Below are 13,854 nucleotides of genomic sequence, written 5' to 3'. Positions count from 1 at the left end.
TGGAAATGCACTGATTCACATGCACATAGATCATTGATCTACTCACAAGCTGTTTTTATTTGCTGTTATTCTTTAAATTTTATTTTAGAAGACCAATGTTCATGAAAAAAGATTCCAGTGTTTGTTAAATTGAAAATCTTTGTCCTGGGAGCAGATTTGTAATTTGCTTTTTTAAAATATCTGTATGCCATTGTTAAAGTAGCAACAAATATGTAAAATTACTCTGATATTTTGAAATGTAAATGATGTTTATGTAAGGATCTGCACATGCAAGAACATGATTACACAGAGAAACCCTCAACTGTGTACATGCAGATCTTTATAAAAAAGTCTAGTTATATTGAATGTTGGTCTCCAAGAATCCTAATCAAAATGGTGCTCCTATTAAATGATCTATTATTAATTATTTCTATATCCAATCACAAACACACTCTCCTACATATCCTCTGCAACAGCAAGAAATATACATTGCTTGATGCATGTTCCTAGATAAATGTGTTTTTTTTCATTTTGTATTCATCAAGAATACACTTATATTAATATTTTCATACACAACACAGTACATATGAATGCAGTCAAATGCATATAAGGAAATGCACAGAGATACTCTTCCTATACTTACCAGATATATTCATGGAAGATATAATGACATAGAGACACTATACATAAAGTCCAATATAAATACAATTTCTCTCACAACTAAAAATAATCATATGAAACAATACTGTTAAACTACAAATTGCCCACACTTTTTTTGCTCCATAGGCTAATAGTTCTTCCAAACTCACTCAGATTTTTTTTAACACACGCAAATGTGATTAGACAATGACACACACACAGATGTAAAAAAACACATTTCTAGTACAAGAATAATTTGAGCAATGCACAGTGTGAGATATATTTTACATAGAGACACTTAGGTAACACACTCACGTGGCAATATGCTTGCACTTAAACACTCCCCTGCACCCAACGCATTCAATACATCAGACTGAGTGAATTTTCCAAAAGCAGGGGTGGTATGCTTATTGAAGATAGGTAAAATCAGTTGGCTAATATCATATTCTTGCATTCTGACTTTATGTATGAATGATGTATTTAAATTATATTGATATTAAAAGTGAGTATTAGACTGTTAGTATGTAAACTTCCCAGAATGGAATTTTTATCAATCGCACTGCTTGGATATAAACCTTTAATTTTTTCCCCCCAATTATCTTCTAAAACCATTATATTTAATTTGCATGCTTTAGTTATAAATATAAATCAATATAAGGAATGACAGAAGTCAAGGAGAATCAGACAGACAGTGAGCCCAATTGCTTCTTTTTTTGTATGCACATATTTTTTAAACTGTTGTGTTTAAAGCTGTGCCTTCTTATTATGTGAACTACGGTATACATGACATTCAGGAATTTGTCCCAGCCTGCCAGGTCTCAAGGCACTTTTTAATGTAAGATCCCAGATAAAAATTCAGAGGTACTGATTCACAATAATAAGGAGAAAAAAAGCAATTTAAAAATATTGTATGTGTTACTACTGACATTTGTGTGCATGCTTGTCACAAGCTAACATATAGCTGTGTAATGACATAATATTGGTTATTAGCATTCCTGCATAGGAGCATTTCTTGTGTGTTAATGCTGTTGGCACATACTCTATACGAGTCACTCTAGTTCTGTGTTTCATTTACTGCCACCAGTTAGTATTTGCGACTATGATGGGGATGTATGTGCTTGCGAGAGGCAGGTTTCTTATTATAAACCAATGAGAGAGTAAAATATGTGCATCCAGTCTTATATTTTCTTTATTGGTATTTTCCATCCTGGAATACATAGTGCATGAAAGTATGGCTTGTAAATGCTGTTAGCCTTTCTTATACTGCTGGAGGTCTAGATAGAGCATTGCTATAATTGTATCAGAGCCTCTTCATTTTATCTCCTTAGAATATATTTTATTTTCCCAGACTGACTTTTTCTGTGCATATGCATAAGAAGGAAGCTACACATACATTCATTTGCCCAGAATTTGTTTGGGATAATCTCTACAATTATTGTTCCATTATGCTCTCTTGCTAATGCCAACTATGCAGAAACCTTTTGAAAATGATCAGAAGATTCTGATGTAAAATAAATTGATGTTAGCAAAAAGACAGGATATCCCAAGGAATATGTGAACAATCAACTTTCTTTAGGTCCCTCATTATACTATAAATGTTACAAAAATTAAACAAAACTGAATCCATCAAACTCTTGCTTATTTATATTAGCATAATGCAAATAAGAATGTCTAATTGTTGACAGTTTTCTTTTCCCAGATTGAGATGCCATAAATGAAACAATCAGATGTATCGAAAGTACTTTCCAGGTCTCATTAGGTAAAATTTACAAAACAATTAAAACAAAAAATATGCTAAAAATAACAAAACGGTAATTGTAATATTTGGGTTTTAAGTTACAGTGATCAGAACTGGACTTATGCACCAAAAATTGTATTTCTAATTGTTAAACATGCCATTGAGGAGCTATGATAGTAAGTTATGTTGCACAAATAATTGAGGAAGTATAGGTGAAGAGATACTGTAGCGTGATACTGGAGTAATTTGCTACGTGCATGTTTACTGAGAAAAAGGCACAACTGCTCTCTTACTTTTGCTCTGCATTTTTCCTTCAATTCCAAGCAGATGAGCTTGTTTAAGTATGGAAGTATCGATATACATGTGAGATGTGAGTAATAACATATACCTTTAAAAAATAAACTCTCTGAATCATGGAAATGCTAAATTACGCACTAAGATTCCAGTAGTGAATCTAACTCATTTAATAATCACTTTATGCTAATTATACATTTCACATTGGTCATTGTGTGTGTGTGTGTGTGTGTGTGTGTGTGTGTGTGTGTGTGTGTGTGTGTGTGTGTGTGTGTGTGTGTGTGTGTGTGTGTGTGTGTGTGTGTGTGCACACGGGCATGATATCATAATAATGTATTTTGTCCTGTATATTTCTTAATGTGTGTTCAGATTTTAGATAAAGCATTTAGGTAGCAGTAGCATCATACATGAATCTTTTCTTTCATTGCAATGTAGATAGATTCAAATAGTTTTGTACTTCATTCAATTTTTGTGTATCTCAGCTATGACTCAATACAATGTGTATGTTCATAGTTTGTTTTTAACAATGTTCTTGTGCATTATAGCTTTCTGTGTTATTCAAAAGGTTGGTGACCCTGATGTTCTACAGGGTTCTGTTTTGGGACCCCTGCTCTTTATGATTGTTATGAATGACTTGGATGAGGAAGTGGAAGGTGGATTAGTAAGTATGCAGATGATGTGAAGGTTGGTGGTGTTGTGGATACTACAGAAGGTTGCCATTGATAGGATGCAAAGCTGGGCTGAGAAGTAGCAGATAGAGTCCAATCCAGAACAGTATGAAGTGATACAATTTAGAAGATCGAACCTGAAGGCAGAATACAGGGCTAATAGCAGGCCTCTTAACAGTGTGTATGAATAGAGGGATCTTGGGTCAATGTTCATCCCTCAGTGTTGCCACACAAGTTGGTTTGATGGTTAAAAAGGTGAATGGTGTGTTTGCCTTCATTAGTTGAGGACTTGAGATCAAGAGCCATGAGATAATGTTCCAGCTCTCTAAAGCTCACTTAGAGAGTTGTGTTAATTTCTGGTCCTCTCATTATAGGAAGGATGTGGAAGGATTAGAGTGGGTGCAGAGTAGATATTCCAGGATGCTGCCTGAATTATAAAGTGTGTCTTATGAGGATAGTTTGAGCAAGCTAAGGCTTTTCTCTTTGGAGTGAAGGAAATAAGAGGTGAGTTGATAAAGATTATAATAGGCACTGATGGAGTTGACAGTCAGCAACTTTTTCCAGGAGTGGAAATGGTTAATACAAAAGGGCACAATTCTAAGGTGATTGGACGATGGAGGCGATTTCAGAGGGAGGTTTTTTACACAGAGAGTGGTAGATGCATTAAATGTGCTGCCATGGGTAGTGGTAGAAGCAGTTACATTAGGAACTTAGAAAGGCACATGGATGAAAGAAAACTGGTGGGGTATGTGGGAGATAAGGGTTAGATTGATCTTGAAGCAGGTAAAGAAGACTCACAACATCATTGACTGAAGGGCCTATACTGTGCTGTACTATGTTCTAAAATTTGGTTAAGAATACCACCTTTAGAATTTAGATGCTACTTTCTCATCTATACTTCGATTGGATTTCCTTTTGTATCTGTGGGTGCAAGTCTGAGAAGTGATGGAATAACTTTAAACTCACCCTTTGTCCAATTTGAATGTTGAGTTGTGGGGTTAACATAGTTATTAGCCCTTCCTCCCTGCTCTTAATTTTTGCTGACTCTAAGATGGGTAAAGGCTCAGCTTCAGACAGTTAGGGTCTGAACTGAAATGTAAAAACACAAAAGATTGTCTTTTAATTTCAAATCCTGCAGGTACAGAAACAACATATTTCTGCTAAGCTGGATGATTTTATTTTTATGTGGAATAGTTGTGTTTCAGAAGGGGGAGTATGGACAATTGAGTTTTCCAAGCTTCAACCTTGCTCCTCTTTCCTCCCACTACCATTCAAAGTAAATTTCAAAGTTCAAAGCTAACTTATTATTGAAGTACATATATGTCACTATATACAGCCCTGCAATTAATTTTCTTGTGGGCATACTCATTAAATCCATAACAGAATAATAACCATAATAGAATCAATGAAATACCACACCAAGCTGGGCATTCAACCAGTGTGCAAAGGACAACAAACTGTGCAAATACAAAAAGAAAGAAATAATAATACTAATAAATAAATAAGCAATAAATGAGAATGAGGAGTCTTTTAAAGTGAAACCATAGTTTGTGGGAACATTTCAATGATGGGGCTAGTGAAATTGAAGTTATCCCCTTTGGTTCAAGAGCCTTGTTTGAGAAGCAATAACTGTTTCTGAACATGGTGGTTTGAGTCCTGAGGTTCCTGTACCTTTTTCCTGATGGCTGCAGCTAGAAGAGAGCGTGTCCTGGGTGGTGGGGGTCTCTGATTAAAGAAGCTGCTTTCCTTCAACAATACTGTTTCATGTAGATGTGCTCAATGGCTGGGAGGGCTTTACTCGTGATGGACGGAGCTGCAGCAACGACTTTTCCTAGGGTTTTCCATTCAAGGGCTTTGGCGCTTCCATACCAGGCTGCGTTGCCACCAGTTAATATACTCGCCACTACACATCTATAGAAGTTTATCAAAGTTTTAGATATCATGCTAGATCTTCACAAATTCTTAAGGAATTAGAGGCATTGCTGCGCTTTCTTCATAATTACAATTACATGCTGGACCCAGGACAGGTCCTCTGAAATAATAACACCAAAGACTTTAAAGTCACTAGCCCTCTCCACCTCTGATCCTCTGATAACGACTGACTCATGGACCTCTGGTTTCCTTCTTCTGAAGTCTATAATCAGCTCCTTGGTCTTACTGACATTGAATTAGAGGTTGATTCGGTTACAGGCTTCTGCTCCATTCCCAATGGCTGTTGTTCCCTTCGAGTGCAAAAGTGATTTAAAAAATATAAGTGTAACCTATCAGCTGAATTTGCTTCCTTCTCAGAGTGCAGTATGTCATGTATTTCAGGACCAGCCATGTACTGACGCCACTGTGGGTAAAAATTCTTCCCTGCTGTTTGACAAGCAATTTATTTTTCTGTGGAGTTGGTTTGGTCCTGGTGTGGGCTGCAAGGTGTGTGTAATACTCTGTGAAAATCACTGACACCATTCTTAAATGAGTGGTGTTACTTTTCATTAAACAGCAAGGTCTTTCTCTGAGCAGAAAATACAAGAGATTGCCTTTGAGTGACAATGATAACATTGCTTCGAAGCATTCAGCTATGCAGTACACCAAGGCAGGTTTTCCCAACCTATTTTATACCACAGAGCCTTAGCCATTAATCGAAGAGTCTGTGGACCCCAGGTAGGGAACCCCTGCACTAAGGTGTCACCCAAGCCTGATGTTTAACTTGGAGAGTGGGAATCAGGTCAGAACATCCTCATCCGCCTGAAAGATGTTACCTCCAGAACTTCATCCATTGCAATAGGAAATGGCAATTGCTCAGCCCGCAGAGGGGTGATAACAGGCAGCAGCGATCCTAGGAACAGTCTTCAGCACCAAAATAAGCTGTGTTGAACAGGTCTGGAAACACTTTAGCATAAACTGTGGAACGAGGGTTTAAAGCAGTGAAGGCCAAAACCCTTTCTTTAGAGGGCAAAAAGAAAACAAAAATATCCTAATCATTTAAATAGTCCATCCTTTTGAGGCATCTTTGTCTTCTGTGAGCTTACTCTGATTTCATTACCAGTTATTTTAACGTGTGATCCTACCTGAAAGCATTGTGAGATTTTAGCACTGATCCCTTTAGGCATAGAGCGAATGGCCTTTGCAGGGTAAGGTGATGGGAGGAGAATTTATTTTCATTTAAAAACTTTTCTTAATATAATTTTATAGTTAAGTTATTTTAGCATTTTAGTTTTAAACCTTGATTGAATATGGTAATTAAGTTTCCAACTTACGTGAGAGAATTTGAACTCTTTAACTGAACTCAAGTGATACAGATGTTATGTCTGTGGTGGCAGTAAGCCTAACATCTGTAATGGGAAATTGCTATAATCTATTCTTAAAAAGTTGTAAAATGGCACTTGGAAATTGTATAATCGGATTAGGCTGTGGCAACATGAACTTGTGAAATGAATATCATATTTGACTAATCTGTTAGAATATTTTTGAGCTGTAACTAATAGAATATATGAGGGTGAACAATTTAATGTGGTGTGTTTGAAATTTGAGAACACCTTTATTTAGGTGCCATATCAGAGGTTCTTGGTGTTCAGTTGGAAGTGTGTCCTTGCACACGATTTAGTAAAAGTTAACATGCAAATTCAACAAATAGCTGTGAAGACACCATTTCTCTTTATTGAGTATGACTAAAAACTATCACTTCATTTTTACAGGAGCCTTGCTTGGTGAGACCATATCTAGAGTTTTATCCACCTAAGGAAGGATATACTTGAGAAAGGGAAGGAAAGTGAAAATGACCTTGGGGATGCAGGGTTTGTTGTATGAGGCGATATTCAACAAATTGGGCCTATACATAGAATTTAGAGGAATGCACGTAGATCTCAACTGTTCAAGATTCTGAAGGGACTTGTCAGGGTGGATGTGGAGATGGTGTTTCTCTAGTCTTGAGTGATTGGAACCGGGAATCAAAGCTGCAAAATAAGGAGTCAGCAATTTTGGAAGAATTGTAATGAATTTTCTCTGTTTAGAAAGTAGTGGATCTTTGGAATTCTCTCAAGAGGACTGTGGTAGTTCACTTGATGACTACATGCAAGAAATCAATGGGGCTTTGGTAAGAGAATCAGGGGAGTTTCAGAAGAAGGAATTTTGTAGGAAAGTGCTGTTGAAGATTGGCTCTGATTTTATTGTATGGTGAAAATGGGAGAAGGGGCCAAATAACTTCCTTTAAGCTCTTGTTCAAAAAATTAAACATGGCCTTCTTCAGTTTGTAAATAGGTAAGGTCTAAAACCTATCCTTATGAGTCTTCTCCTGTTATATTTTATCATCCCAAAAATAATCTGTCCATAGTTATTGGCTTTCTCTGTCCATTACTCAATCATCAATCTATACTGCATCAATATATTACCCAAATACCAAGACTCCTAATCTTATATCCTCTAAAATCCAAGTGTATTATGTCCACTAATTCTCACTTATGTATAGTACCTGGAGAGTTATGTCTTCTAAACTCTGACAATTCTGTCAATCACTATTTCCTTTCAACAAACCAATCATATTGTGATTTCCCAATAGCTTATACTGTTTGATTGTATACTATGACGGCAGACTATGAGGTGTGTTCTTCTAGTTTACATTATGCTTCAGTCCTACATTGGAGGAGGGTGGGGACAGACATATCAGTGTGGAAATGGGGGAGGAGAATAACAATAGCTGGCAAATGGGAGACCTAGAAAGTCTTAGTGGACAGAACACAAATGGTCAGTGAAGTGGTCATCAGGTCTACACATGGTTTTCCCATTGGTTCTCCTCTTCCACTGTTCCCATCTGCCCTCTCCACCTCCCTCACTTACTTCCATTCTCCACTATCCTTTGCTTTTAGATTCCATCATTTCAGCCCTTTGTCACCTCTGCCTATCACCTTCCAGCTTTTCCGTCCAAGATTTGAAAATAGTTCTGAGGTTTACTCCTTTTGAACCCATGAGGGATCTCAATGGAATTCTCACAGGATGGTGAAAAGCTAACTAAAAGTAAGTTGTATTTTTGGCAGCAGGAGTATTTGAAATGGTCCCATGCAAGCATCAAGCAGGAAGGTATTAGTAAAGAGCAGAAACCCAAATAGTACATAGAAACAGAAGCAATGGAAATATACAGAAGTCCAGGTTGCAACCGCAGAGAGAGAAAAAGAAGAATCAACATTCCAGATTCCAGGTTTGTGATCATTCATTGGGATGTACCACATTAATGCAGTTTCATCAACTCTGAGATGCATATGTTACCAGAATAAAAAATCTCAGAGGAATTTCTTCTGGGTTATTGAAGAATGGAGATACTGGAACTTGAAGTGTGCTATCAATTTGAGGAATGGAGATTTAAAAGAATGAAATATGCTCTGTCAGGCAATATATCCAGAAATGTGTGCCATTGGTTCTTCAGGCTATTGTTTAAATTTGTTCTCATTCCTTTCACCAAAGGGGATCCTCATTATTCTGAACACCTCAACTTTCAACTTTCAGTGCTTCTCTAGTCAGTCCCTATAACATTGTTCTCTATTTCGTGGAATCTTTCCTTGAACCTCTCTTCATGCTTTGCATGTTCTTCATGTCCTTGTACTACAATATTTATTTGGTTCAATACTCCAATTGTGATTGAGCCAGCAATATATAAAATTTTCTCATCATTCTTTGTCTTTGTACACTTTACTTATAAAGGTCAGGCACTAGTTAGCTTTATAAGCTGCCTTCTCAACTTTCACTACTGTGTTTGAAAATTACTGTACAAGTACTGTACATCAGAGCCTCACTATTTTTACATTCCCCATAGATTTGTATCCTTTATATTCCACTGCCTTTTCTCTGCCTTCTTGCAAATATATGCCACTTCAGACTTTTGAACAATAAAACAGTATACCCATAACTTCTACGCATTGAGTCCAGTGATGGAACACTTAAGGGAGGTTCCAGCATTAATCTACACAGGGCTGGTATTTGAACGGCACCCTTTCATTTGAATGGTTCCACCAACCCTGTTGAATCAGTAAAGTCCTTGGCTTATTGTACGTAATTATAATATTTTTAATTATATGTTGTTACATTTTTTATTAATTTTGTCTGAATTATATAGTTTTCAAAACAGATAATTAGATCTACTGACTACAATAATTAGATCTCTGACTTTCAGGGGCATTTCAAAATAACTAATAAGCCTTTGGCAACTAATGAGCTGTTGAGGGTTGTCAAGGCATTATGGATATGGAAGCTCAGGATGTGCTGCCTGAGGCCTACTAACCATTGCAGTCTACTCTGCCTCCTTGAGTATCTATCTGATGTGCAGGCTGAGCTTACTGCTCTATATTTGGAAAAAGTGACATATGTGAGGATATCATCCAATGAATCACAGAGGAACACCAAACTTAGCTATTTGAAAAGAACAGAATTTAACTCAGTCAGTGGAGTGAGTAATGTGAAACTGCAGAAGTCAGTTGGTCAGAATATCCAAAAAGATTTGCAGTGAAGCTTATCTACGTCTTAGTTCAAAGCAAAAGAGCCTGATCTTCCCATTTCCTTTCTCTTCAATTTATTCCTGATTTCAAGTAAGTGAGCCAATAGTTTTTGAAATGGCAGGAGATATCCAGCCTTCATAAAAAAAGCTGAGAATTGAGCTATATGCCTAAAATAGTATTTCCATTTTTATGAAAGCTCTTTTGCTACCCCTCCATGTGTTCTGTATTTTAAAACATCAAAGGTACAACTCTTCATTACCCAAAGCCAGGAAAATGGTCAATTTGTGAGAAAAGGATTTCATTGTGATGTGGAAAGCACAGTGGACCATATATAATGATCATTCCTAGACACCGCTCAAGGACACCTTAACTGGTGAAAGTGTGAACTAGTGAAGCATGGGAGTTTTGAAGAAGCGATCTGAACACCAACAGATAAAAAAGCAGGTTTATCAACACTGTCCATAGAGTGATGACAAGCTCAAAGGATCCTAATGGTGTCCTGAAATCACAGAGTCACAGAGAGGGACAGCACAGAAACAAACCAATTTTGCTCATTACGTTGCACCCACCGTCAAGTATCCATTTTTACACTAATTCTACCAGAACACATTTTCTTCACCCATATTACAATGAACAAGTAATACTACTTTCCCACACTGGGGAAAATTAACCTATCAACGCATACCATTTTTTGGAAGTAGGATTAAGCTAGAGGATGCAGAGAAACCCCAGGGAAAATGTACAGACTCCATACAGACAGCATGAACGGTCAGGTTTGACTCCAGGTCTGTAGAGCTGAGAGGCAGCAGTTGTGCTAGCTGAACTATGTATTTGTTAGGAGGACACGGGAGAAAGAGGGAAGCCTGCATATTTACTCTGCTGCTATTAGAAAGTCTGGTAAAATGTCTGGTATAGAAAATATTATGGGAAAGTCACACAGAGCATGATAAATGTGATGACTGATAGAGATACAGTATGACAATTAACATTGGGTGGAAGCGATTATTATATAGTGAAAAAAATTATAATGGAAGAGAACAGATTCTGAAGCAAATGGTTTCCATGGAATAAATTACAAAAAACTAAGTCTTCAAGAACTTAAAAAACAAAAAAAAATCTGCAAATGCTGGAAATCCAAGCTGGAGGAAAAAGCTGGAGGAACTGACCAGGCCAGGCAGCAACTATGGAAAAGAGTGCAGTCCACAGTTCTGGCTGAGACCCATCAGCAGGAATGTCAAGATGAGGAGTAGAGTTAAAAGGTAGGGGAGGGGAGGGAGAAGCACAAGCTGATAGGTGAAACCGGGAAGGGGAAGGATGAAGTAAAGAGCTGTGAAGTTGATTGGTGAAACAGAGGCAGGGCTGGAGAAAGGGGAACCTAATAGGAGAGGACAGAAGGCTTTGGAAGAAAGAAAAAGGGGGGCAGAGCACCAGAGATGGGCAGACAAGCAGATTAGATGAGAGAGGGAAAGGAGGATGGGGAATGGTGAGGAGGTGTGGTTGTGGGCATTACTGGAAGTTCGAGAAATCCAATGTTCATGCCATCAGGTTGGAGGTTACCCAGATGGAATATAAGGTGTTGTTCCTCCAACCTGAGTGTGGCCTCATTGCGACAGGAGGCCGTGGATAGACATATCAGAATAGGAATGGGAAGAAGAATTAAAATTTGTGGCCACTGGGAGATCCCACTTTTTCTGGAGGATGAAGTGTAGGTGCTTGGTGAAGCAGTCTCCCAATCTCCATCAGCTCTTGCCGATATACAGGAGGCCACAATGGGAGTACCGGACTCAGTATGTCACCTAACAGACTCACAGGTGAAGTGTCACCTCACCTGGAAGGACTGTTTGGGGTCTAGTGAGGGAGAAGGTGTAGCACTTGTTCTGCTTGCAAGGATAAGTGCCAGGAGGTATATCAGTGGGGAGGGAGGAATAGACAAGGGAATTATGTATGGAGCGATCCCTATGAAAAGCAGAAAGTGGGGGGGGGGGGGAAGGGAAAGATGTGCTTGGCGGTAGAATCCCATTGGAGGTGGCGGAAATCACTGAGAATTATGTGCTGGATGTGGAGGCTGGTGGGGTGGTAGCTGAGATCAAGAGGAACCCTATCTCTGGTAGGGTGGCAGGAGGATGGGGTGACTACAGACATGCATGAAGTGGAAGAGAAGCTGTTGAGGGCTGCGTTAATGGTGGAGGAAGGGAAGCCCTTTCTTTGAAGAAGGAGGACATCTCCTTTATTCTGGAAAGAAAAGCCTCATCCTGAAATCAGTTACAGCGGAGACATTGGGAGAAGTAGATGACGTTTTTACAAGTAACTGGATGGGACGAGGTATAGTCCAGGTAGCTGTGAGAGTCCGTGGGTTTATAATAGACCAGTAGATAAGCTATCTCCAGAGGCAGAGACAGAGAGATCAAGAAAGGGGAGGGAGGTATCAGAAATGGACCAGGTAAATTTGAGGATAGGGTGGAAGTTGGAGGCAAGGTGGGAAAGTTGATGAGCTCTGAATGGGTGCAGGAAGCAGCACCAATGCAATCATTGATGTAGTGTAGGAAAAGTGGGGGACAGACACCAGTGTAAGCTTGGAACATAGACTGTTCCACGTAGCTGACAAAAAGGCAGGCCTAGCTGGCTTCCATGTGAATGTGCATGGCTACACCTTTTGTTTGAAGGAAGTGGGAAGTGGAAGAACTTGTTCATTTGGTGGAATCAGAATCAGATTTCTTATCACCGGCATGTGCCATGAAACTTGTTAGCAGCAGCAGTTCAATGTAATACATAATATAGAGGAAGAGAAAATAAAATAATAAGTAAGTAAATCAGTTACAGTATACATATATTGAACAGATTAAAAATCATGCAAAAAACAAAAATAATATATATTAAAAAAGTGAGGTAGTGTTCATGGGTTCAATGTCCATTTAGGAATCGGATGGCAGAGGGGAAGAAGCTGTTCCTGATTTGTTGTGTGTGTGCCTTCAGGCTTCTGTACCTCCTACCTGATGGTAGCAGTGTGAAAAGAGCATGCCCTGGGTGCTGGAGGTCCTTAATAATGGACGCTGCCTTTCTGAGACACTGCTCCCTAAAGATGTCCTGGGTACTTTGTAGGCTAGTGCCCAAGATGGAGCTGACTAGACTTACAACCGTCTGCAGCTTCTTTCTGTCCTGCACAGTAACACCCCCACCTCCACACCAGACAGTGATACGGCCTGTCAGAATGCTCTCCACAGTACATCTGTAGAAATTTTTGAGTGTATTTGTTGACATAACAAATCTCTTTAAACTCCCAATGAAGTATAGTCTCTGTCTTGCCTTCTTTATTATCCATATGTTGGGACCAGGTTAGGTCCTCAGAGATCTTGACATCCAAGAATTTGAAACCGCTCACTCTCTCCATTTCTGATCGCTATATGAAGATTGGTATATGTCTTCCCCTTCCTGAAGTCCAGTATCTGCTCTTTCATCTTCCTGACATTGAATGCAAGGGTGTTGCTATGACACCACTCCACTAGTTGACATATCTTGCTCCTGTACACCCTCTCATCTCATCTGAGATTCTAGCAACAATAGTTGAATCTCAGCAAATTTATAGATGGTGACCTAGCCGCACAGTCATGGGTGTAGAGAGAGTAGAGCAGTGGGCTAAGCACACACCCCTGAGGTGCACCAGTGTTGATTGTCAGTGAGGAGGAGATATTATCACCAATATACACAGAATGTGGTCTTCCGGTTAGAAAGTCGAGGATCCAATTGCAGAGGGAGGTATAGAAGGAAATAGACTCTGCACCAACACGGCCCAGTCAGGACAGATGGTGCTTAAGTTATTTTTTGTGCTGAATCCGTTAAAGCTGCTCTGGTAAAATAATTTTGGAGTTCTCATTTATGTCTCACTTGTGGTGACTGGGATCCAGTTTGAATCACACAAACACTCTTTCAATAAACAACCAAGGGACCTGATACAGGAAAGGCAAGTGATACTTGTGATAGTGCGAACGTGAGTTGGAAAGATACTGCCAAATTTAATGCAGAACTGTTACCAAATTTTATTGCAATGTAGAAGGACTTTATTATAATT

General features: G+C 38.8%; 1 long non-coding RNA gene across 11 annotated transcripts in view; it reads left to right on the top strand.

Annotated features, from left to right (window-relative positions):
- Positions 1-13,854, top strand: part of LOC140726751 (uncharacterized) — a 178,135-nt gene that overhangs the window by 9,280 nt on the left and 155,001 nt on the right. The window lies entirely within an intron of this gene.

This window comes from Hemitrygon akajei, chromosome 4 (assembly GCF_048418815.1).
Source record: "Hemitrygon akajei chromosome 4, sHemAka1.3, whole genome shotgun sequence".
Classification (NCBI taxonomy): Eukaryota; Metazoa; Chordata; class Chondrichthyes; order Myliobatiformes; family Dasyatidae; genus Hemitrygon; species Hemitrygon akajei.
The sequence above is the reverse complement of the archived record's forward strand: the minus strand, read 5'-3'. Positions and strand labels throughout refer to the sequence as shown.